The sequence below is a fragment of the Balaenoptera physalus genome (assembly GCF_965194825.1).
Source record: "Balaenoptera physalus genome assembly, chromosome: 19".
NCBI lineage: Eukaryota > Metazoa > Chordata > Mammalia > Artiodactyla > Balaenopteridae > Balaenoptera > Balaenoptera physalus.
This window is the reverse complement of record NC_138900.1, coordinates 50,181,935-50,204,951: the sequence shown is the minus strand read 5'-3', so window position 1 is coordinate 50,204,951 and position 23,017 is coordinate 50,181,935. Positions and strand designations below refer to the sequence as shown.

At 42.2% G+C, this 23,017-nt stretch overlaps 1 protein-coding gene and 1 pseudogene across 2 annotated transcripts in view; both read right to left on the bottom strand.

Moving 5' to 3' along the window:
• CDH3 (cadherin 3) overlaps positions 1-23,017 on the bottom strand; it is a 100,964-nt gene that overhangs the window by 59,038 nt on the left and 18,909 nt on the right. The window lies entirely within an intron of this gene.
• On the bottom strand, positions 11,345-22,353 carry LOC309649606 (NADH dehydrogenase [ubiquinone] 1 alpha subcomplex subunit 12 pseudogene; annotated as a pseudogene). The gene is made up of 2 exons: positions 22,298-22,353; positions 11,345-16,246 (listed from the first exon to the last, which is right to left on the bottom strand). The product of its transcript is annotated as an NADH dehydrogenase [ubiquinone] 1 alpha subcomplex subunit 12 pseudogene (transcript).

Below are 23,017 nucleotides of genomic sequence, written 5' to 3'. Positions count from 1 at the left end.
CTCCTTCTGTCCCTTGAGCCTAAGCCCCACCCCCCCACAGCCCTCGGGGTTTTCCAGCCCTGTGAGTCCTGAGCATTGGCCCCACCCACCACCCAAACCTCGCCCTTGCTTAGGCCCTGCTCTCCACAGCCAAGGCCTTTCGCCCCCCCCCTCCTTTTTTTTTTTCCCTTTCCTTTTCCCTCCTCCTCTTTTTCACTATTGCGGTACTGATGTACCTTCTGGTTGTTGATTCATCTATATTTTTATTTTTACATTCTTTCTAACATATCTGTTAGTTTCCTAGTCTAATTTTATTTTTTACTTTGTTATTGTTCTTTTTTTTTTTTTTTTTTGCCACCCCACGTGGCTTGCAGGATCTTGATTTGCCAGCACGGGGTCGGGTGGAAGCTCCTGCAGTGGGAGCTCCGAGTCTGAACCACTGGACTAACAGAGAACCTCAGACCCCAGGGAATATTCATCAGTGTGAAGTCTCACAGAGTTCCTCATCTCAGCACCAAGACCCAGTTCTACCCAATAGCCTACAAACTCCAGTGTTGGAAGCCTCAGGCTAAACAACCAGTAGAACAGGAACACAATCCCACTCATTAAAAAAAAAAAATGAGACAGCAAAAAAATATGTCACAGATGAAGGAGCAAGGTAAAAATCTACAAGACCAAATAAATGAAGAGGAAATTGGCAATCTACCTGAAAAAGAATTCAGAGTAACGATAGTAAAGATGATTCAGAATCTCGGAAATAGATTGGATTTATTCCATTTAAATAGAATGGAAGCACAGATTGAGAAAATACAAGAAATATTTAACAAAGATCTAGAAGGACTAAAGAACAAACAGAGATGAACAACACAATAACTGAAATGAAAAATACACTAGAAGGAATGAATAACAGAGGCAGAAGAACAGATAAGTGAGCTGGAAGACAAAATGGTGAAAATAACTGCCAAGGAGCAGAATAAAGAAAAAAGAATGAAAAGAATTGAAGACAATCTCAGAGACCTCTGAGACAACACTAAACACACCAACATTCGAATTATAGGGGTTCCAGAAGAAGAAGAGAAAAAGAAAGGGTCTGAGAAAATATTTGAAGAAATTATAGTTGAAAACTTCCCAAACATGGAAAAGGAAATGGTCACCCAAGTCCAGGAAGCACAGAGAGTCCCATACAGGATAAACCCTAGGAAAAACACACTAAGACACATATTAATCAAACTAACAAAAATTAAATGCAAAGAAAAAATATTAAAAGCAGCAAGGGAAAAACAAAAAATAACATACAAAGGAATCCCCATAAGGTTATCAGCTGATTTTTCAGTGGAAACTCTGCAGGCCAGAAGGGAGTGGCAGGATATACTTAAAGTGATGAAAGAGAAAAACCTACAACCAAGATTACTCTATCCAGCAAGGATCTCATTCAGATTCGATGGAGAAGCCAAAAGCTTTTCAGACAAACAAAAGCTAAGAGAATTCAGCACCACCAAACTAGCTTTACAACACTAAAGAAACTTCTCTAAGTGGGAAACACAAGAGAAGATAAAGATCCACATAAACAAACCCAAAACAATTAAGAAAATGGTAATACAAACATACATATCAATAATAACCTTGAATGTAAATGGATTAAATGTCCCAACCAAAAGACACAGACTGGCTGAATGGATACAAAAACAAGACCCATATATATGCTGTCTCCAAGAGACCCACTTCAGACCTAGGGACACATACAGACTGAAAGTGAAGGGATGAAAAAAGATATTCCATGCAAATGGAAGTCAAAAGAAAGCTTGAGTAGCAATACTCGTATCAGATAAAATAGACTTTAAAATAAAGACTGTTACAAGAGATAAGGAGGGACACTACATAATGATCAAAGGATCAATCCAAGAAGAAGATGTAACAATTATAAATGTTTATGCACCCAACATAGGAGCACCTCAATACATAAGGCAAATGCTAACAGCCATGAAAGGAGAAATCGACAGTAACACAATAATAGTAACGGACTTTAACACCCCATTTACACCAATGGACAGATCATCCAAATAGAAAATAAATAAGGAAACACAAGCTTTAAATGACACAATAGACCAGATACATCTAATTGATATTTATAGAACATTCCACCCAAAAGTGGCAGAATACATTTTCTTCTCAAGTGCACATGGAACGTTCTCCAGGATATATCACATTTTGGGTCACTAATCAAGCCTTGGAAAATTTAAGAAAATTAATTGTATCAAGCATCTTTTCTGACCACAACACTATGAGACTGGAAATCAATTACAGGAAAAAAACTGCAAAAAACACAAATACATGGAGGCTAAACAGTGCACTACTAAATAACCAAGAGATCACTGAAGAAGTCAAAGAAGAAATTTTAAAAATACATAGAAACAAATGACAACAAAAACATGACGACCCAAAACCTATGGGATGCGGCAAAAGCAGTTCTAAGAGAGAAGTTTATAGCAATTCAGTCTCACCTCAAGAAACAAGAAAGGGACTTCCCTGGTGGTGCAGTGGTTAAGAATCCTCCTGCCAATGCAGGGGACACAGGTACGATCCCTGGTCCGGGAAGAACCCACATGCCACAGAGCCACTAAGCCCATGTGCCACAACTACTGAACCTGCACTCTAGAGCCCATGAGCCACAACTACTGAAGTCCATGCACCTAGAGCCCATGCTCCGCAACAAGAGAAGCCACCGCAATGAGAAGACAGCACACTGCAACGAAGAGTAGCCCCTGCTTGCTGCAACTAGAGAAAGCCCGCACTCAGCAATGAAGATCCAACACAGCCAAAAAAATAATAAAATAAGTTAAAAAAAAAGGAAACAAGAAAAATCTCAAATAAACAATCTAACCCTACACTTAAAACAACTAGAGAAAGAAGAACAAAGAAAACCCAAAGTCAGTAAAAGGAAAGAGATCATAAAGATCAGAGCAGAAATAAATGAAATAGAAATGAAGAAAACAATAGCAAAGATTAATAAAACTAAAAGCTGGTTCTTTGAGAAGATAAACAAAATTGATAAACCCTTAGCCAGACTCATCAAGAAAAAAAGGGAGAGGACACAAATCAATAAAATTAGAAATGAAAAAGGAGAAATCACAACTGACACTGCAGAAATACAAAGGATTATAAGAGACTACTACAAACAACTATATGCCAATAAAATGGACAACCATCAAGAAATGGACAAATTCTTGGAAAGGTACAATTTTCCAAGACTGAACCAGGAAGAATTAGAAAATATAAACAGACCTATCACAAGTAATGAAATTGAAACCGTAATTAAAAATCTTCCAACAAACAAAAGTCCAGGACCAGATGGCTTCACAGGCGAATTCTACCAAACATTTAGAGAAGAGCTAACACCGATCCTTCTCAAACTCTTCCAAAAAATTGCAGAGGGAGAAACACTCCCAAATTCATTCTACAAAGCCACCATCACCCTGATACCCAAACCAGAAAAAGATATCACAAAAAAAGAAAATTATAGACCAATATCACTGATGAACATACGTGCAAAAATCCTGAGCAAAATACAAGCAAACAGAATCCAACAGCACATTAAAAGGATCATACACCATGATCAAGTGGGATTTATCCCACGGATGCAAGGATTCTTCAATATACGCAAATCAATCAATGTGATACACCACATTAACAAATTAAGTAATAAAAACCATATGATCATCTCAATAGATGCAGAAAAAGCTTTTGACAAAATTCAACACCCATTTATGATAAAAACTCTGCAGAAAATGGGCATAGAGGGAAACTACCTCAACATAATAAAGGCCATATATGACAAACCCACAGCAAGCATCATACTCAATGGTGAAAAACTGAAAGCATTTCCACTAGGATCAGGAACAAGACAAGGATGTCCACTCTCGCCACTCTTATTCAACATAGTTTTGGAAGTCCTAGCCACAGCAATCAGGGAAGAAAAATAAAAGGAATACAAATTGGAAAAGTAGAAGTAAAACTGTCACTATTTGCAGATGACATGATACTATACATAGAAAATCTTAAAGATGCCACCAGAAAACTACTAGAACTAATCAGTGAATTTGGTAAGGTTGCAGGATACAAAATTAATGCACAGAAATCTCTGGCATTCCTATACACCAACAACGAAAAATCAGAAAGAGAAATTAAGGAAACACTCCCATTTACCACTGTGACAAAAAGAATAAAACACCTAGGAATAAACCTGCCTAAGGAGGCTAAAGACTTGTACTCTGAAAACTATAAAAGACTGATGAAAGAAATCAAAGATGACATAAACAGATGGAGAAATATACTATGTTCTTGGATTGGAAGAATCAATATTGTGAAAATGACTATACTACCCAAAGCAATCTACAGATTCAATGCAAACCCTATCAAACTAGCAATGGCATTCTTCACAGAATTAGAACAAAAAATCTTACAATTCGTATGGAAACACAAAAGACCCCAAATAGAAAAAGCAATCTTGAGAAAGAAAAACAAAGTTGGAGGAATCAGTTTCCCTGACTTCAAACTATACTACAAAGCTACAGTAATCAAGACAGTATGGTACTGGCACAAAAACAGAAATATAGATCAATGGTACAGGATAGAAAGCCCAGAGATAAAGCCATGCACATATGGGCACCTAATTTATGACAAAGGAGGCAAGAACATACAATGGAGAAAAGACAGCCTCTTCAATAAGTGGTGCTGGGAAAACTGGAGAGCTACACGTAAAAGAATGAAATTAGAACACTCCCTAACACCATACACAAAAATAAACTCCAAATGGATTAAAGACTTAAATGTAAGACCAGACACTATAAAACTTTCAGAGGAAAACATAGGAAAAACACTCTTTGACATAAGCCACAGCAAGATCTTTTTTGACCCACCTCCTAGAGTAACAGAAATAAAAACAAAAATAAACAAATGGGACTTAATTAAACTTAAAAGCTTTTGCACAGCAAAGAAAACCATAAACAAGACAAAAAGACAACCCTCAGAATGGGAGAAAATATTTGCAAATGAAACAACAGACAAAGGATTAATTGCCAAAATATACAAATAGCTCATGGAGCTCAATATCCAAAAAACAAACAATCCAGTTAAAAAATGGGCAGAAGACCTAAACAGAGATTTCACCAAGGAGGACATACAGATGGCCAAGAGACACATGAAAAGATGCTCAACATCACTAATTATTAGAGAAATGCAAATCAAAACTACAGTGAGGTATCACTTCATGCTGGTCAGAATGGCCATTATCAAAAAAGCTAGAAACAATAATGCTGGAAGGGGTGTGGTGAAAAGGGAACCCTCCTACACTGTTGGTGGGAGTATAAATTGATACAACCACTATGGAAAACAGTATGGAGGTTCCTTAAAAAAGTAAAAATTGAACTACCATATGACCCAGCAATCCCACTACTGGGCATATACCCTGAGAAAACCATAATTCAAAAAGAGACATGCACCACAATGTTCATTGCAGCTCTATTTACAATAGCCAGGACATGGAACCAACCTAAATGTCCACTGACAGATGAACAGATAAAGAAGATGCAGTATATATATATATATATATATATATATATATATACACACACACACACACACTGGAATATTACTCAGCCATAGAAAGAAACGAAATCAAGTTATTTGTAGTGAGGTGGATGGACCTAGAGTCTGTCATACAGAGTGAAGTAAGTCAAAATGAGAAAAACAAATACCATATGTTAACGCATATATATGGAATCTAAAAAAACAAAAAAATGGTACTGATGAACCTAGTTGCAGGGTGCAGGACAGGAATAAAGAGGTAGACACAGAGAATGGACTTGATGACATGGGGTGGGAGGGTGAAGCTGGGGCGAAGTGGGAGTAGCATCGACATATATACACTACTGAATGTAAAATAGTTGGCTGGTGGGAAGCAGCAGCATAGCACAGGGAGGTTGGCTCAGTGCTTTGCGATGACCTAGAGGGGTGGGATAGGGAGGATGGGGGGGGAGGCTCAAGAGGGAGGGGATATGGGGACATATGTATGCATATGGCTGATTCACTTTGGTGTACAACAGAAACTAACACGGTATTGTGAAGCAATTATACTCCAATAAAGATCTATTAAAAAAGGGAAAAAAACAGTCTTATCTGAACTTACTATTTTCCAGAGTGCCTAATCCAGAACCTATCAATCAAAACCAGAAAGAACAACTGCAGGATCTCCCTTTGGATATAAAACCCAGGCCTGAGAAGACAAAAGTGTCCAAACAGAAGAATCCAGGAACCATTCTGTTAGAGAGGCAAACAATTCTCTTGATTCCCAATTTCCACCTGGACCCCACTAACCTGTACTCTGTAGGCCCTGCAACAGCCTTTACTTTCACACCCTTATACACAATAGTTGAGAACACCAAAGCCGATTTGTCTGCCCTCCTCAATAACATAGTGACAGCAAGACAAAACATCACCAACAAGTCTTTAAAAATTTAAAGAGCCCGATAAAGTCCTCCATTCGGCATCTGCCATGAAGGAAATCGCCTCTGGCGTGTGCCTCTGTTGTGCTCCCCCCTTTCCCAGACACCTCCTGTACAAACACCCCTCCCCATGGTTTCCCTTCAGCTGCTTGCAGGAGGGTGCTAGGGCCCCTTGCTGGGGGAGCTGGAGGAAGGGGAACCCCTTAAATTCCGATGAGCGAAACTAAGGAGCCGTTCTTCGAGCACGTTAAGGATCAAAGCCTGAGATCTGAAGCCTTGGCAAGAATACAGCCACCTGTGGGCCTGGGTGGGCCCGAGCAGGGAGGCCTTGGATAGCAGCGCCAGGTGCTATGCACACTGGGCTGAGCCTGCCTGTGACAAGGCAGATGTCAGGACTGGCCCGGGAGATCAGGTCCCCAAGCGGATGCTGCAGAAAAGGAAGGATTCGGAACTATTGTAATTAATACAGGAATTCGGGTAGGGGCTGGGGAGGCAGTAAAGAATAAGGAAGAAAAAAACACTCATATTCTCACCAAACCAAATTAACCAATGTTGGCATTTTAACTTCTTTGCTTCTAGTCTTTTTCCTATGCATAACTTTTAAAAAATTATACAACTAGTGTCTTTTTGTATAATAAGAAAAAAGAACATTGTGATTAAAGCAAAAATCCTTCCTGGACTTCCCTGGTGGCACAGCGGTTAAGAATCCACCTGCCAATGCAGGGGACACGGGTTCAAGCCCTGGACCAGGAAGATCCCACATGCCACAGAGCAACAAAACCCGTGCACCACAACTACTGAGGCTGCGCTCTAGAGCCCGCAAGGCACAACTACTGAGCCCACATGCCACAACTACTGAAGCCCGCGTGCCTAGAGCCCGTGCTCCGCAACAAGAGAAGCCACTGAAATGAGAAGCCCGCACACCACAATGAAGAGCAGCCCCCGCTCGCCGCAACTGCAGAAAGCCTGCACGCACAGCAATGAAGACCCAATGCAGCCAAAAATAAATAAATAAATTTATAAAAAAAAGCAAAACTCCTTCTTGATTTCTACTTAGATAGCCATTCCTATCTTTGCCTTCAAAGAGGCAAATGCTCTGAGGTGTATTTATGTCCTCCTCCCTGTATTTTAAAAATACCTTTACGTAAATGTTATAGTCCTATGACTTGCTTTTTCCAATACAATCATATATTTTTGAGAATTGTCCAAGTTGGTATACAAGAAATTTACTCCTTTATCGCCTACCACATATATATATATATATATATATTTTTTTTTTAATTAATTAATTAATTAATTAATTATTTTTTGGCTGCGTGTGGGCTTTCTTTAGTTGCGGCGAGCTGGGGCTACTCTTCGTTGCTGCGCCTGGGCTTCTCATTGCGGTGGCTTCTCTTGTTGCAGAGCACGGGCTCTAGGCGAGCGGGCTCTAGAGCGCAGGCTCAGTAGTTGTGGCGCACAGGCTTAGTTGCTCCACGGCATGTGGGATATTCCCGGACCAGGGCTCGAACCTGTGTTCCCTGCATTGGCAGGCGGATTCTTAACCTCTGCACCACCAGGGAAGTCCCTCCAACACATACATAAACCACACTTTGTTGGTGACCATATCAATAGCCAATACCAACAGTCAACACTTAATAGTATTCCTCTCTACCAGAAACTATTCCAAGTCCTATAGGTGTATTAACCCCTTGAATTCTTACAAGGACCTAGGAGGACATAGGGATAAATCAAATAAATTTATCATCACACAGCTGGTAAGTGGCAGGGTGGGATTTGGGGCCCAAGTCAGAGGCCAAACTTCAGGCTCTTACCCACTACACCATCCAGCCTGCACTTGGGTTGCTTCCTAGTTTTTTGATCGTGCAAACAAGACCTCAGTATTGTATCAGTTAGCCATTACTGGGTAGCCAAGCATTCCTAAAACGTTGTGGCTTAAAGCAATAACAGTTTGTTATTTCTCATGATTCCGTGGGTTGACAAGATGGTTCTTCTGATCTTACCTGGACTCACTTAGTGGCTGTAGTCAGCTGGCAGCTTGGCGGGATGGCCCACTATGGCCTCACTCACATGTCTGGAACCTCAGTTGTGATGTCTGGCCCTCTTTTTCCAGCTGGACTTTGTCCTATGATGGTGGAAATGTTCCAAGAAAATAAGTGCAGAAGGTCTCCTGAGGCCTCGCTCAAAACTTGGCAATAGTCACTTGTGTTGCATTCTATTGGTTAAAGTGAGTCAAGAGACCAGTTTAAATTCAAAGGGTGGGAAAAGAGACCCCACATTTTGAAAGGAGGGACTGAAGAGAATTTGTGGCCATTTTTCATCACTGAAGTAACCGTGCTTATATGCATTCCTGGTGCATAGGGAGTGTGTGTGTCTCTAGGCTGTGTACCAAGAAGTGGAATTGCTGGAACTGGATTTTTCAATTTCAGTTTTTTAACTACTCGCAGAGTTTTTTAAGTTGATATATAATTCACATACCATAAAATTCACCATTTAAAAAAAATTTTATTTATTTATATTTTTGGCTGAGTTGGGTCTTTGTTGCTGTGCGCAGGCTTTCTCTAGTTGCGGTGAGCGGGGGCTACTCTTCGTTGCAGTGCATGGGCTTCTCATTGCGGTGGCTTCCCTTGTTGCGGAGCACGGGCTCTAGGTGTGCGGGCTTCAGTAGTAGTGTCTGGCTTCTTAAACTTAGCATAATGTTTTCAAAGATCATTCACACTGTAGCATGTATCAGGACGTCATTCCTTTTTTTGGCTGAATAATATACCATTTTGTTTAGCCATTCATCAGTCGATGGACATCTGTGTTTCTGCTTTTGGGCTACTATGAATAATGCTGCTATGAACATTTATGCACAAGTTTTTGTACAAACACATTTTCAGTTCTCTTAGATATATACCTCAGAATGGAACTGCTGGGTCATATGGTAATTCTATGTTTAATTTTTTGATGAACTGCCAAAATGTTTTCCACAATGGCTGGACTATTTTATACTTCTGCCAGCAATGAATGAAATTTCCAATTTCTCCATATCTTTGCCAACACTTGTTATTTTCCATTTTAAAAAAATTAGCCATTTTGGGGGTTTCCCTGGTGGTGCAGTGGTTTGGAATCCGCCTGCCAATGTAGGGGACTTGGGTTCGAGCCCTGGTCCAGGAAGATCCCACATGCTGCGGAGCAACTAAGCCCGTGCGCCACAACTACTGAGCCTGCGCTCTAGAGCCTTTGAGCCACAGCTACTGAAGCCCACGCGCCTAGAGCCCGAGCTCCGCAAAAACAGAAGCCGCCACGATGAGAAGCCCGTGCACAGCAACGAAGACCCAACGCAGCCATAAATAAATAAATTTATTTAAAAAAAAATTAGCCATTTTTAAAAAATAGCCATCCTAGTGGGCGTGAAGTAGTATCTCGTGATTTTGATCTGCATTTCCCTAATGTCTAGTGATGCTGAGCACCTTTTCATGGGCTTGTTGTCCATTTGCATGTCTTCTTTGGAGAAAAGTCCATTTGAATCCTTTGTCCATTTTTAAAATGGGTATTTGTCTTTTTATTGTTGAGTTGTAAGAATTCTTTATATATTCTAGACCCTAATCAGATATATGATGTTCAAATATTTTCTCCCATTCCGTGGGATGTCTTTTCATTTTCACAATAGTGTCCTTTAAAGCACAGAAGTTTTTATTTTGATGAAGCCCGATTTATCTATTTTTTTCTTTGGTTGCCCATGCCTTTGGTGTCATATCTAGGAAATTGTTGCCTAATCCAAGGTCATGAAGATTTACACCTATGTTTTCTTCTAAGAGTTTTACAGTTTTAGCTCTTACATTTAGGTTTTCAATCCACTTTGATTTCATTTCTGTAGATGGTGTGAGCTAAGAGTTCAGCTTCATTCTTTTAGATATTCTGTTGTCCCAGTACCATTTGTGGAAAAGACTATTCTTTCCCCATTGAGTGGTCTTGGGACCTTTGTTGAAAATCAGTTGCTACCGTTATAATATCAAATAGTAAGAATGATAGCATCCTTGCCTTGTTCCTGGTTTGGGAATAGTTCTATTGTTTCACTATTAAGTTTTGTTTTGGGACTTCCCTGGTGGCACAGAGGTTAAGAATCTGCCTGCCAATGCAGGGGACACAGGTTTGAGCCCTGGTCCAGGAAGATCCCACATGCCACGGAGCAACTAAGCCCGTGCGCCACAACTACTGAGCCTGCTCACCTAGAGCCCATGCGCTGCAATAAGAGAAGCCACGACAATGAGAAGCCTGCACACCGCAAGGAAGAGTGGCCCCCACTCGCCGCAACTAAAGAAAGCCCGTGCACAGCAACAAAGACCCAACACAGCCAAAAATAAATAATAAATAAATTTTTTAAAAAAGTTTTGTTTCATATGGGGAGATATATCAAGAACAGGAATTTCCCTTTAGTTCTGGTTTACTAATGTTTAATCATAAATAAGTATGAGTTTTATCACCTATTTTTTCATGCTGGTATTGAGATGATCACATTTTTCTCCTTTAACCACACAGTGTGGTATATTCATAAATAGTTTTTTTGCTGTTGAAATGCCCCCTGCATTCCTGGGATAATCAACTGCAGTTATTTTCTGCTTTGAGTTCCTTTTCTAGTTCCCTGTCTTAGAATATGCTTTGGAGGGGCAATGGCATTTCCTGTCTGGGGTCCTCAACAAAAACTCCAGTTTCTTAGCTGAATGTTCTCCTAGGAGCTTCCGGAAGCTTGGATTTTCTCATTAGTGACTCGGGGGGGCGGGGGGGGCTGGCAAAGAGGCTCAAGGGCAAAGTCAGTGCTTTAGGCTGTGTGAGTATTTGCTACAGAGGAGCCAGGTCAGGGCAAGTAGCAGTCTCCCAAAGTCACCTACTCTTGTCCTTAAGCAACAGAATTCAAATTTTCTGTCCTTATCTGTAAAGTTTATTCTGTCTCATAAACATTTTTTCCTGTGAAAAGTATGACTTTAATCATTCTGGGACTTCCCTGGTGGCGCAGTGGTTAAGAACCCACCTGCCAATGCAGGGGACATGGGTTCGAGCCCTGGCCCAGGAAGATCCCACATGCCACGGAGCAACTAAGCCCGTGCACCACAACTACTGAGCCTGTGCTCTAGAACCTGTGAGCCACAACTGCTGAGCCCGTGCGCCACAACTACTGAAGCCCGTGCACCCTAGGACCCACATGCTGCAACTACTGAGCCCGCGTGCTGCAACTACTGAAGCCCGCACGCCTAGAGCCCATGCTCCACAACAAGAGAAGCCACCGCACTGAGAAGCCCATGAACCACAACGAAGAGTAGCCCCTGCTCGCCACAACTAAAGAAAGCCCACGCGCAGCAACAAAGACCCAACACAGCCAAAATAACTAAATAAAATAAAAAAGGTAATTAAAAAAAAAACCATTCTGTGTTTTGAGTGCTTTTTATATGCCAGGCCCTGTGCTCAGTGCTCTTTACACATTATTAACAATAATTCCAGCTACCATTTACTGATCTTTTACTTAGTTCTAGGCACCGTACTAATTGTTCTACAAAAGTATTGCATTTAATCCCCTTAACCTCCCTATGGGGTAGATATTATCATCTCTTATTTACAGATGAGGAGACTGAGGCTGAGAGAGGCTAACTTGCCAATGGTCATAAGACAGAGCGGAGGTTCAAAATCAGTTTGTCCCATTGCAGAGCCTGTGCCCTTAACCACCGCTGTACATGCTATGGGTAATTAATTAGCTTTGTCAGCCCAAACTCCCATGATCAGTATTAAGTACTGACAGTTCCCTGTGACCAGCGCGTGACCGAGCATTGCCAAGTGTGATTGGCTGGAGTCATTTGTGGTCTGATTGGTCTCAATGTCAGGCCGTGACACTTGCTCACATGAGGTGTTCTGCAGTAACAGCTCCCTTAGGGAAATTAGCGTGGGCATTTTCAAAAAAGCTTTTAAAAAATAACAGCTTTGAGATGTAATTCATCTACCATACAATTCCCCAATTTTAAGTGCACAATTCAGGAAATTCCCTGGTGGTCCAGTTGTTGGGACTCTGCACTTTCACTGCCAGGGCCCAGGTTCGATCCCTGGTCTGGGAACTAGGATCCCGCAAGCCATGAGGCACAGCCAATAAAATAAAATAAAAGGTTTAAAAATAAATTAATGAAGTGCACAATTCAATATTTTTTGTATAGTCTCAGACTTGAATAATCACCATAATCAATTTTAGAACATTTTCATCACCCCCAAAAAGCTCTGAACACATCAGTAGTTATTCCTCATTTTCTCCCAAACTCCCCACTACCAGGCAACCACCAATCTGCCTCTGTCTCTACAGTTGTGCCTATCCTGGATATTTCATATAAATGGAATTATATAATATGTGGTCTTTAGTAACTGGTTTCTTTCACTTTGAATAATGTTTTCAAGGTATATCCATGTTATAGCATATGCCAGTACTTCATTTCTTTTTATTTTCAAGTAATACTCCATTGTATGGATACATCACATTTTGTTTATCCATTCATCAGTTGATGGATACTTTTTGGCTATTGTGACTAATACTGCTATGGATATAGAGAGAGATGTTTTTAGGTGGACATACGTTTTCAATTCTCATGCTTCATTTTTTTATGTGGCATTACTTATTTTAAGGCAATCTTTGTCCATGTCCAATTCAACCTTTTACAACTGAAAATGCTCAAGAACAACCCATTTTAATGAACAGCTGAAAAATGTGCTGGCAGTGGGTTCACTTACCAACTACAAGTATGTGAAAGAGGTGGAAATGGTTTCCCAAGCAGGGATCACCTGTTCTGCGTTCTGGGGCTGTTAACTGCACCGTGGATTAAGTCAGACCCTGGCACACCAGAGGCCCAGTTACCTTTGAGGTAGAACCCCCTCTGGCCCTTGTAGCTCCTCCTAGCGATTCCAGAGTTAGGCTTCGTTCTGCTCCTGCTGCAATCCTCCCCATCTCAGTAGCGGCAATTCAGTGCAGGTGCTCAGGCCATAAACTTTGAGGTGGTCCTTCTCCCCTCTTTTCTTTCTCTCACATATCAATCCAGCAAATCCTGTTGGTTCTACCTTCAAAATATATCTAGAATCTGACCCCTTTTCACCCTGGATTATGGCAATGGTCTCCACTGGCTCCCTGCTTCTGCCTTTGTGCCCAATCTGTTCTCTCCACAGCAGCCAGATGACATCACTGCTCCTCTGCTCAAAACCCGCCTATGGTGTCCATCCTCCTCAGTCCCTGCAAATGATTACAAGGCTCCATGAGCTCTGACCCCCATTACCTCTCAGATGTCTTCTCCTACTTCCACCTCATTCATTCTTTTTAGCAGCCAGGCCTTGAAACTGTTCCTCAAGCTTGCCAAGTATACTCCTGCCACAGGACCTTTGGCCACGTTGCTCCCTCTGCCTGTCACAGATCACATTTCTCCCTCAGATAGCCACAGGGCTCCCTCCCTCATGTCCTTCAAATCTTAGCTCAACTTCCACTGAGGCCTTCCCTAATTCCCTATTGAAAGCTGCACCCCCATCACACACTACTTTCTAACTCCCTCACCCTGCTTTATTTTTTACCTTTGCACTTCCCACTTTCTAATGTAATATATATACCTTTTTATTTATTTTTATTTTTAAAATTTATTTATTTCATTGCACTGTGTCTTAGTTGTGGCAGGCGGGCTCCTTAGTTGCGGCACATAGCTTCCTTAGTTGTGGCATGCAAACTCTTAGTTGCAGCATGCGGGATCTAGTTCCCTGGCCAGGGATCGAACCTGGGACCCCTGCATTGGGAGCGCAGGGTCTTAACCACTGCGCCATCAGGGATGTCCCCTATACACATTTTTTAAAGTGTTTATTGTTCTTCCTTCCTCCTACACTGCCATCCCCACACCTGCCATGTCAGCACAAGGAGGGCAGAGATTTTTGAGTGTTTTGTTCCAGAGTATGGAACAGTGCCTGGCATGTAGCAGATGCTCAATAGATATTTAACCAAGCTGCATGGTTGGCTCAGCCCATCCCAAGTTGCTCCCTTTCCTCCACTTCTCTCTCCTGATGCAAATAGGTCTTGGGGACACTCTGGTTCTTTGCTCCCTGCCCCAAAATCTCAGGCCAACTAATCTCTTACATGGAGGTAGTGTCCGAAAGGTCCTTTCAAGCTGCACTTTGGGTTAACATTGACATTCGAAAAGCCTCACATTTGTGTTCATCATCTGCCTCTCCTGTGGGCATGCCAGGTACACAAGAGTGACTAAGACTATCACATCCAGAGCCTCCTTCTGAGGAAGAGGCCCTGGGGTTCTTTCTGCATAAATTTCTGTGGACTAGAACTTGGGCTCATTCATTCATTCACAGGCAGATCCACGTTTCAGGGGGCTGAACGAGGTACAACTGGGGAGGTCCCCTTAAGGAAAAAAAAAACCTCACAAAACTTCAAGTAAAAAAATTAGATACCTAAATTAGTATTTATTTAGAATAAGAAAATAAATCACTACAAACCACAAATTTTAAAAAAGTGGTAAATACCACAAACATCACAAACATTCAGAAAATATTTTTATTAATTGATGGTGTCGACACCTTTCTCTGATACCTTTTTTCATGCATTTTTTGGCTGCAAACTCTTCAGTCATCTCTTCATATGACAATGATTTTATAATATTCCCTGTTGAGTTTCTTTCTCATTTTTGATGAGTGAAGTTTTATTCTTTTACATATATTAAAAATTTTTAATGTATTTTTATAACTAAAAAATGAGTAAAATTTTAGAGCTTCCCTAGTGGCGCAGTGGTTAAGAATCCGCCTGCCAATGCAGGGGACAGGGGTTCAAGCCCTGGTCCGGGAAGATCCCACATGCCGTGGAGCAACTAAGCCCATGCACCACAGCTACTGAGCCTGTGCTCTAGAGCCCGCGAGCCACAACTACTGAGCTCACGTGCCACAACTACTGAAGCCCACGCGCCTAGAGCCTGTGCTCCGCAACAAGACAAGCCACCGCAATGAGACGCCCACGCACCGCAACGAAAGAGTAGCCCCTGCTCACCGCAACTAGAGAAGACCCACGCACAGCAACGAAGACCCAACACAGCCAAAAATTAATTAATTAATTAATTAATTTTTAAAAATGAGTATAATTTTAGATTGTCAAATTTGGGAAAACGCCTATCAGATTTCTTTCATACGTAAGCTGAATAATTTCAGGGCACTTTGCATTTTCTTGTGCAGTGACTAATATTTTTTTTTTTTTTTCAATCAAACAATTTTAATCAAGTTAACAGTAAGCAGTAACGGTGCAATTACACAAAAAGCCCTATATTTTACATGTTTAAATTGTTTTTCATTGTCTTTACTTGTAAGGTATTGAAGGTGGGACCCGCTCCTGAATCTTCTTTCTAGCGGTGGAATAAGGTATATATTGTTGTGGAGTGCCTCTCATGTTGAATTTATGGTTTGTCCAAATGAATGTACAAGCAGTAGGTGGTTTTGCTGTTGGGGGATCATCACTCATACAGTGGAGTCAACGATACCATTCAGGGGGCACCATGCTTCCATCCACATCCCAGAATGTGTTTTTGCCATTCATTTCAGTAGTATATATAACCCACTGGTGACAGCCAAAACACTTCTTGCTGTCTTCATAGTATTTATTTCCATTTCTGTCTTCCCCCACTAATGTACCAACCCTCACATCATTTGTCCTGAAGAAAATCTGTAGATAGCCATGGAGGCTGCCCTGGCCACTGACCTGCTGCAGCCCATGCTTAGTGACTAATCTTTGAATTGATGATACTCGTTAACCAGTTGAACACTGATGTCCTCATATGCATGTTATAAATTTTAGGTTATTTTCATCAATGTCTGTCTATTATGTCAAACAGCAAGAGATTTAAACACAGAAACTCTGATAAATTTTATTTCACCAGATCCTCATAAAAAAGAGAAATGTATGGTGTATTTGTATGTATATGCTGTGCATCAGTTAATTATTATTGTGTAACAAACGGCCCCAAAATCCAGTTCTTAAAACAACTAATATTTTATTCACTTATGTTTCTGTGGGTCAGCAATATAGACCAGGATCAGGTGGATGGTTCTTCTGCTAGGGATCAGTCATGCAGCGATAGTCATCTTCTGGCTGGACTGAGGCTGGATGGACTGAGATGGCCTCACTCAGATGTCTGGTGGTTGGTGTTGGCTCTTGGTTGGGTTCTTCTCTCCATGAGGCCTCTTATCCTCAGGAAAGCTGGTTTGGGCTTCTTTATACAGCAATGGGAGAGCTTCTTTATACAGTAAAGGCTGAGAGCAGAAGCTGCAAGGCCTCTTGAGGTCTAGGCTTGAAAACCCCACATCATTTCTGCCACATTCTATTAGTCAGAGCAAGTCACAAGGCCAGCTCCAGCCAAGAGATGGGGACAGACTCCACATCTTGAGGGAAAGAGCAACAATGTCACACTGCAAAAGGCATTTGTGCAGTGACGGGAAGAATGACTGTGAACATCTTTCCAAATGATCTACTACATATTGCGTTACTCAGTATATTCTTGACAGGAAAGCACTTCTGCTTTGGCTACACAGTGATGAGAACTAAAATTGTCTGCTTACCATTTTATACGTCTGATGAATGGAAGAATTTCCCACAGACTAGCTTCTGCTTCTCTACATTTGAAATCTTGTTTTCTCTACCACCACATACTTCCAGATGCCACAGGATCTGCTCATATCGCAATAGGACCTCTGGCCTTGCAACCTTACATTACAACATTGGGCAGCTGTAGTATTTCTGGAAACCACTACTGTACCAGGAAGGCTAACACTAACTTAACTATACATGGAAGTTACTACAAACCACATAAACATATCTCACTAAACCCAACTCAACTTCCTCTTAGTGACTATATCCCCCAGATGCCCAGGTCTATGCCAATGCCACCCAACAGGAGCAACAGTACAACAGAGGGGAAGTCAGAGTGGAAAGAAACAGAAAACTTAACCAATTACAGTTAAAATATCTTACTTTTGTAAATTTTCAAAAAAACATATGACCATGTGAACAGATCACTAGGGCCCTTTCCTGGGTCTTAGGAGGGGCTTGTGTTAGTGGGCTTGAATTGAAGCTTCATTAGTTTCTTGGTAAATACCTGTGGTAGGCAAGATAATCACCCCTCCAAAGAGGTTTACATCCTAATCCCTGGAACCTGTCACTATGTTACTTTTCAAGGCAAAAGGGACTTTGCAGATGTGATTAAATTAAGGATATTAAGAAGGTAAGATTATCCTAGATTATCTGGGTCAGCCCAATGTAATCACAACGGTCTTTATTCATGAAAGAGGGAGGGCCTGAGATGGAGAAGGAGATGTGATGATGGAAGCCATCAGAATGATGCCCTGTGAGGAAGACTCAATCAATCATTGCTGGCTTTGAGGATGGAAGGAAGTCATCATGCAAAGAATGTGGGCAGCCTCTAGAAGCTGGACAAAGTAAGGAGACGAGTTCTCCCTGACAGCTTCGCTGGCAAGAATGCAGTCCTGCCAACACCTTGATTTTAGCCAGGCGAGACATGGTTTTTTTTTGGACTTCTGATCTCCTGAACTATAAGATAATAAATTTGTTCTAAGTCACCAAGTTTGTAGTAGTTTGTTACAGCAGCAATAGAAAACTAATACAATACACTTCTGCTTTCATTCATTCAGCAAAACTATATCGAATACGTTCTTTTTGATAGGTAATAGGCACCGGAGATCCTGGAGTGAATAACCAGATGAAGTCCCTGTCCTCATGGAGTTTATACTCTAATGGGAGAAAACAGATAAAAAACAAACAAAGAAAAATGTAATATGTCAGGTGGTGTTGACTGCTGTGGAGGAGTCCAAAACAGGGTAAGAGAGCTAGAAATTGATGGAGCTTGGGGTTTGGGTTGGGATGGAGTAGTGGGCTCTATATGACCAGGGAAGGCTTCTTCAATAAAGTGACATCTGAGCAGACACGTGAAGTGAGTTATGTGAGTCTCTGGGGAAGACCATTTACACAGAAGGGAGAGTAAGTGCAAAGGGCTTGAGATAGGAAGCCAATTAGTTTATTTAAGGGACAGAAAAGAGGCTACAGTGGCTGAAACAGGGTGAACAAGGGGGAGAGAGAAGAAGGCCAAATCATGTGGGGTCTTGAGGCCACAGTAAAGATTTTAACTTTTACTCTGAGTGAAATGTGAAGTCCCTGGAGTCCTTTGAGCAGAGGAGTGATGGGATTTGACTTAAACTCTAAAAGAATCGCTCACTGCTGGCTGGAGAACACGGTGGAGGGGAGCCAGGGTGGAAGCAGAGAGACCAAGGTGGAGGCCCCTGCAGTAATCCAGGCAAGAGATGATGCAGTTTGGCGCAGTGTGGTAGCAATGGAGGTGGTAAGTATAGGCGTCTGGATACATTTTGAAGGTAATGATATATCATTTGCTGAAGGATTAGATGAGAAAAAGGGAGGAATCAAGGAACTCCAAGTTTTTTGGTGTGAGCAATTGGAAGAATGGAGGTGACATTTACAGAGATGAAGGCTGTGAAGGAGAAGGTATAGTGGCAAGAGCGGTGTTTCAGTTATCTATTGCAGAAAAAAAAAAAAGCGCAAACTTAGTAGTTTAACAACAATTTATGATTTCTCTTGACTACATGGGTTGGCAATCTGGCAGTTCTACTGGTGATCTTGCCTGGGATCAGTCAAGTGGTTGAGTTATCTGATAGCCCGTTTGGGGCTGGAAGGTCCAAGACGGCCTCCTCTACATGGCTGGAGCCAGGACCAGCTGCTGGCTGGGGTGCCTCACTCGGCTCTCCACAGGGGCTCTCATTTTTAGTGAGGCTAGCCTGGACGTCTTTGCCATGGTGGCCTCAGTGTTCCAGAATGGGAGAGTAAAAGCTGCAAAGCCCCTTATGGCTTAGGTTCTGGAATTCATACTCCATCACTTTCTACTGATCAAAGCCAAGATACAAGGCCAGCCCAGGTTCAGGGGTGGGGAGTGTGTGTGAAGAAACTAATGCTCACACTGCAAACAGGCACAGACACAAGGGAGGTGTGATTCACTGGGACTATTATTATAACAACTACTACAATGAGGAATTAGTTTGTGGGCACATTAAGTCTGAGATACCTCTTAGACTTCTGGGTGGAGATGTCGAGCAGGCAGTTGGATAAATGAGTCTGGAATAGAGGAGATGGGTTCAGTCTAGGGATAGTATAAATTTGGGAATAATCCTATAGTAATTGGATCCATGAAACTGCAGGAGATAAACAAGAGAGGGATTGTAGATAGAGAAAATGTTTTAAGAACTAAGTCCTGATGCATTTCAACCTTAAGAGGCTGGACAGATGAGAGACCAACAAAGTCAACTAAGGAGATAAGAGAAAATGGAGGAGAGAGTGCCATTCTGGAATTAAGGAAAGAAAGTTTTGTAAGGAGCAAGGAGTAACTTAATGGAGTCAAATTCTGCAGCTGATAGACTGAGCAAGATTAGGACTGATAAACGACCACTCCATTTCCTACAGTGGAAATCACTGGTGAGCTTTATAAGAGACATTCTCGTGAACTGCTGGGGCAAAAGCCTGATTGCAGTTGGTAAAAGAAAAGATGGGACACATGTTCAGACAAGCTTTTCAGGAGTTCTGCTGGGAAAGGGAGCAGAGAAATGAGATAAAAGCAAGAGGGAGATGTAGGGTCAAGATAGGAATTTTTTCCCAACATTTTATTAATGAAAAATTTCAAACACACTAAAAAGTTGAAAGAATTTTATACATTGAACACATAGACCCCACCACCTGGATTCTTCTGCTAACATTTTCCTATACTTGCTTTATCACATATATGTCCATCTATCTATCTATCCATCCCCAAGATAGGTTTTAATTTTTTTTAACACTGACACATTACAGCAAGACTGAAGGTTTCTGGGAAAATTCAGTGGGTGGAGCAGACTGATGATGCAGGAGCAAGTTAGGGGAAGGATTATGAACACAACGGCCTGAGAGGGAAAGAAGGGCTGGGATCTAGCGTTAAGTAAGGGGTTGGCCTTCAAAAAGGAGCACAGACAGAACAGTCATTGTTACAGGAATGAAGGCAGGGCACAGGGGCATAGATGCTGGAAAGTAGGTGCGTGAGGGTGTGGGAGCTTGTGGAAGTTCTCTTCTAATGAAGTCATCAGCTGAAAGTGAACACAGGGGGCAGAGGAAGTGTTGTAAATTAGAAGAGAAAGGAAAGGGGCTTCCCTGGTGACACAGTGGTTAAGAATCCGCCTGCCAATGCAGGAGACACGGGTTCGAGCCCTGGTCCGGTAAGATCCCACATGTCACGGAGCAACTAAGCCCACGCGCCACAACTGCTGAGCCTGCGCTCTAGAGCCCACGAGCCACAACTACTGAAGCCCATGCGTGCAGAGCCTGTGCTCCGCAACGAGAAGCCACCACAATGAGAAGCCCGGGCACTGCAACGAAGAGTAGCCCACGCTCGCCGCAACTAGAGAAAGCCCGCATGTAGCAACAAAGACCCAATGCAGCCAAAACAAATAAAATAAATAAATTTATATTAAAAAAAAGAAGACGAGAAAGGAAAAAGGTGTGAAATAACCTTCTAGGAGAGTGGGATGGTGAATGGTCTAAGAAATACAGGAAGATTGCCAAGCGAACCCGGGGGGGTCCATCTGAAGTTAATGGTCAGGCATTTGAAATAAGAAGTTTTTGAGTTTTCCTCAGCCCTATTCAGCTGCGTGGGTGCAGGTGCAGGGTCGAAGAGTTGGATTTAACAATTTTTTTTTCCAAGTGAATACAGCAGAGGGGCAAAGAAGTTGAGGATATACATAAAAGAATGACAGTAATGCTGGACCATGGAATTTAAGCCACACAAAGAGGGAAGTGAGAAATGATAAGGGTAAGAGACAATGGAAAGGTGGTGGGATAAATGGATGGCAGGTTCCAAAAGGGTCAAAGAATTGCTGGAGTTGGAATAGTAGAAGAGCGGGCTGGAGTTGGAGGTGGCAATTAGTAAGCAGGATGCTTGAAATTGAGACTTTGGAGGGGCTGAAACTATTGGAATGATAAGGTCAAGGCTATGGCCATGGGAGTGAGTGGCTGAGGTGAGGTAGAGGAAAAGTTTATTGGGGGAAAAAAGATCAGGGAGCTGAGCAGTTTTTAAAAACAGCTTTACTGAGATATACTTCACATATCATATAATTCATCCATTGAAAGTGTACAATTCAATGGTTTTTAGCATATTTACAGAGTTGGGCCAATCCATCACTAAATCAATTTTCAAACATTTTTACTACTCCCCAAAGAAACCCATACCACTTTACCATCAATTCCTATCTCCCCACATTCCCCAGCCCTAGGCAGCCACTACTCTACTTACAGTATCTATGGATTTGTCTCTGGACATTTTATATCACCGGAATTTTATAATATGCTGTCCTCTGTGACTGGCTTTTTTCACTTAGCATGATGTTTTCAAGGGTCATCTTCATTGTTAATACTGGAATGATTAAAAAATTATTATTCTTGGTGTTGGACAGAAGGACAGTGATCCAGAAGTTAAAAACCTTCACGGAAAGAGGAGTGACCCAGTGTCTGTAGATGTCTGCTATAAGGAGGGGAAGAGGATGGTACAGTCTGATGAAATCAGTCAAAGTCAGCTCAAATAAAGAGAGGTTTACTCCGGGGAGTCCAATGAGAGAAGATGACAAGGCTGGCTATAAGGAACCAGAACCAGAAAGTCAAGAACCAACGTTGTGCCCCCAGGGCTACCAGGCTCTCTCATGTCTGCCTCTCCTCTGGCCACCCCTTCCCTCTCCCTCACCTCACCCGCCATGGCCTCCGAAGCTCCGACACTCCACAGCCTTTCCTTTCATGCATGTTACGTTGTCATCTAAATGACTTTATCTCCAGGTCCTAAATTTCCAGGACAGGGAATGTGATTGGCTTGACCCAGCTGGTGTCCCCCTGGATCTGCTGTCCATTCCCGGTTCAGTCAGTCATGGCCTGAGTGGTCATGGTGGGGTCATGAGACAACACGGCAGCTCAGGCAGTGGGTTGAGATCCTCTCAGAACTGATGTGACTGAGGAGAAGAGGAGCAGCCTCACTGCTCCCTGAGGAAGCACAGACACCAGAGAAGAAGGCAGGGCAGCTGCGCCCAGATGTCCCCGGTGATGCCGCGGTGGAGCTCAGTGCTCCGTGCTGCCTGCGGGATACCCTGGCCTGGGGAGCAGTTTCTGGCTCTTCCACACCTCCCCATCCATCCCGGCAATAAACCCTCACTGCTCCCACACTGTCATCTGGGCATGCAGGATTCTGCCTTGATGCCTGAGAAAGCCTGACTAATACGCTCTCCTCTCACAAACCAGTGCTGGGGGATTTGCTGAGGCCTTTTCCTCTCATTTCACAGAAACTTCTGGAGAGAGATATTGAGGTCAGTCCAACCACAATCCTGCCAAAGCCCCTGAGCTGATTCTCATGGAGGAGACAGTAAGAGAGAGAGGAAAATAAGAAAAGAGGAAAGGACTCTCCAAATTTGGGGTG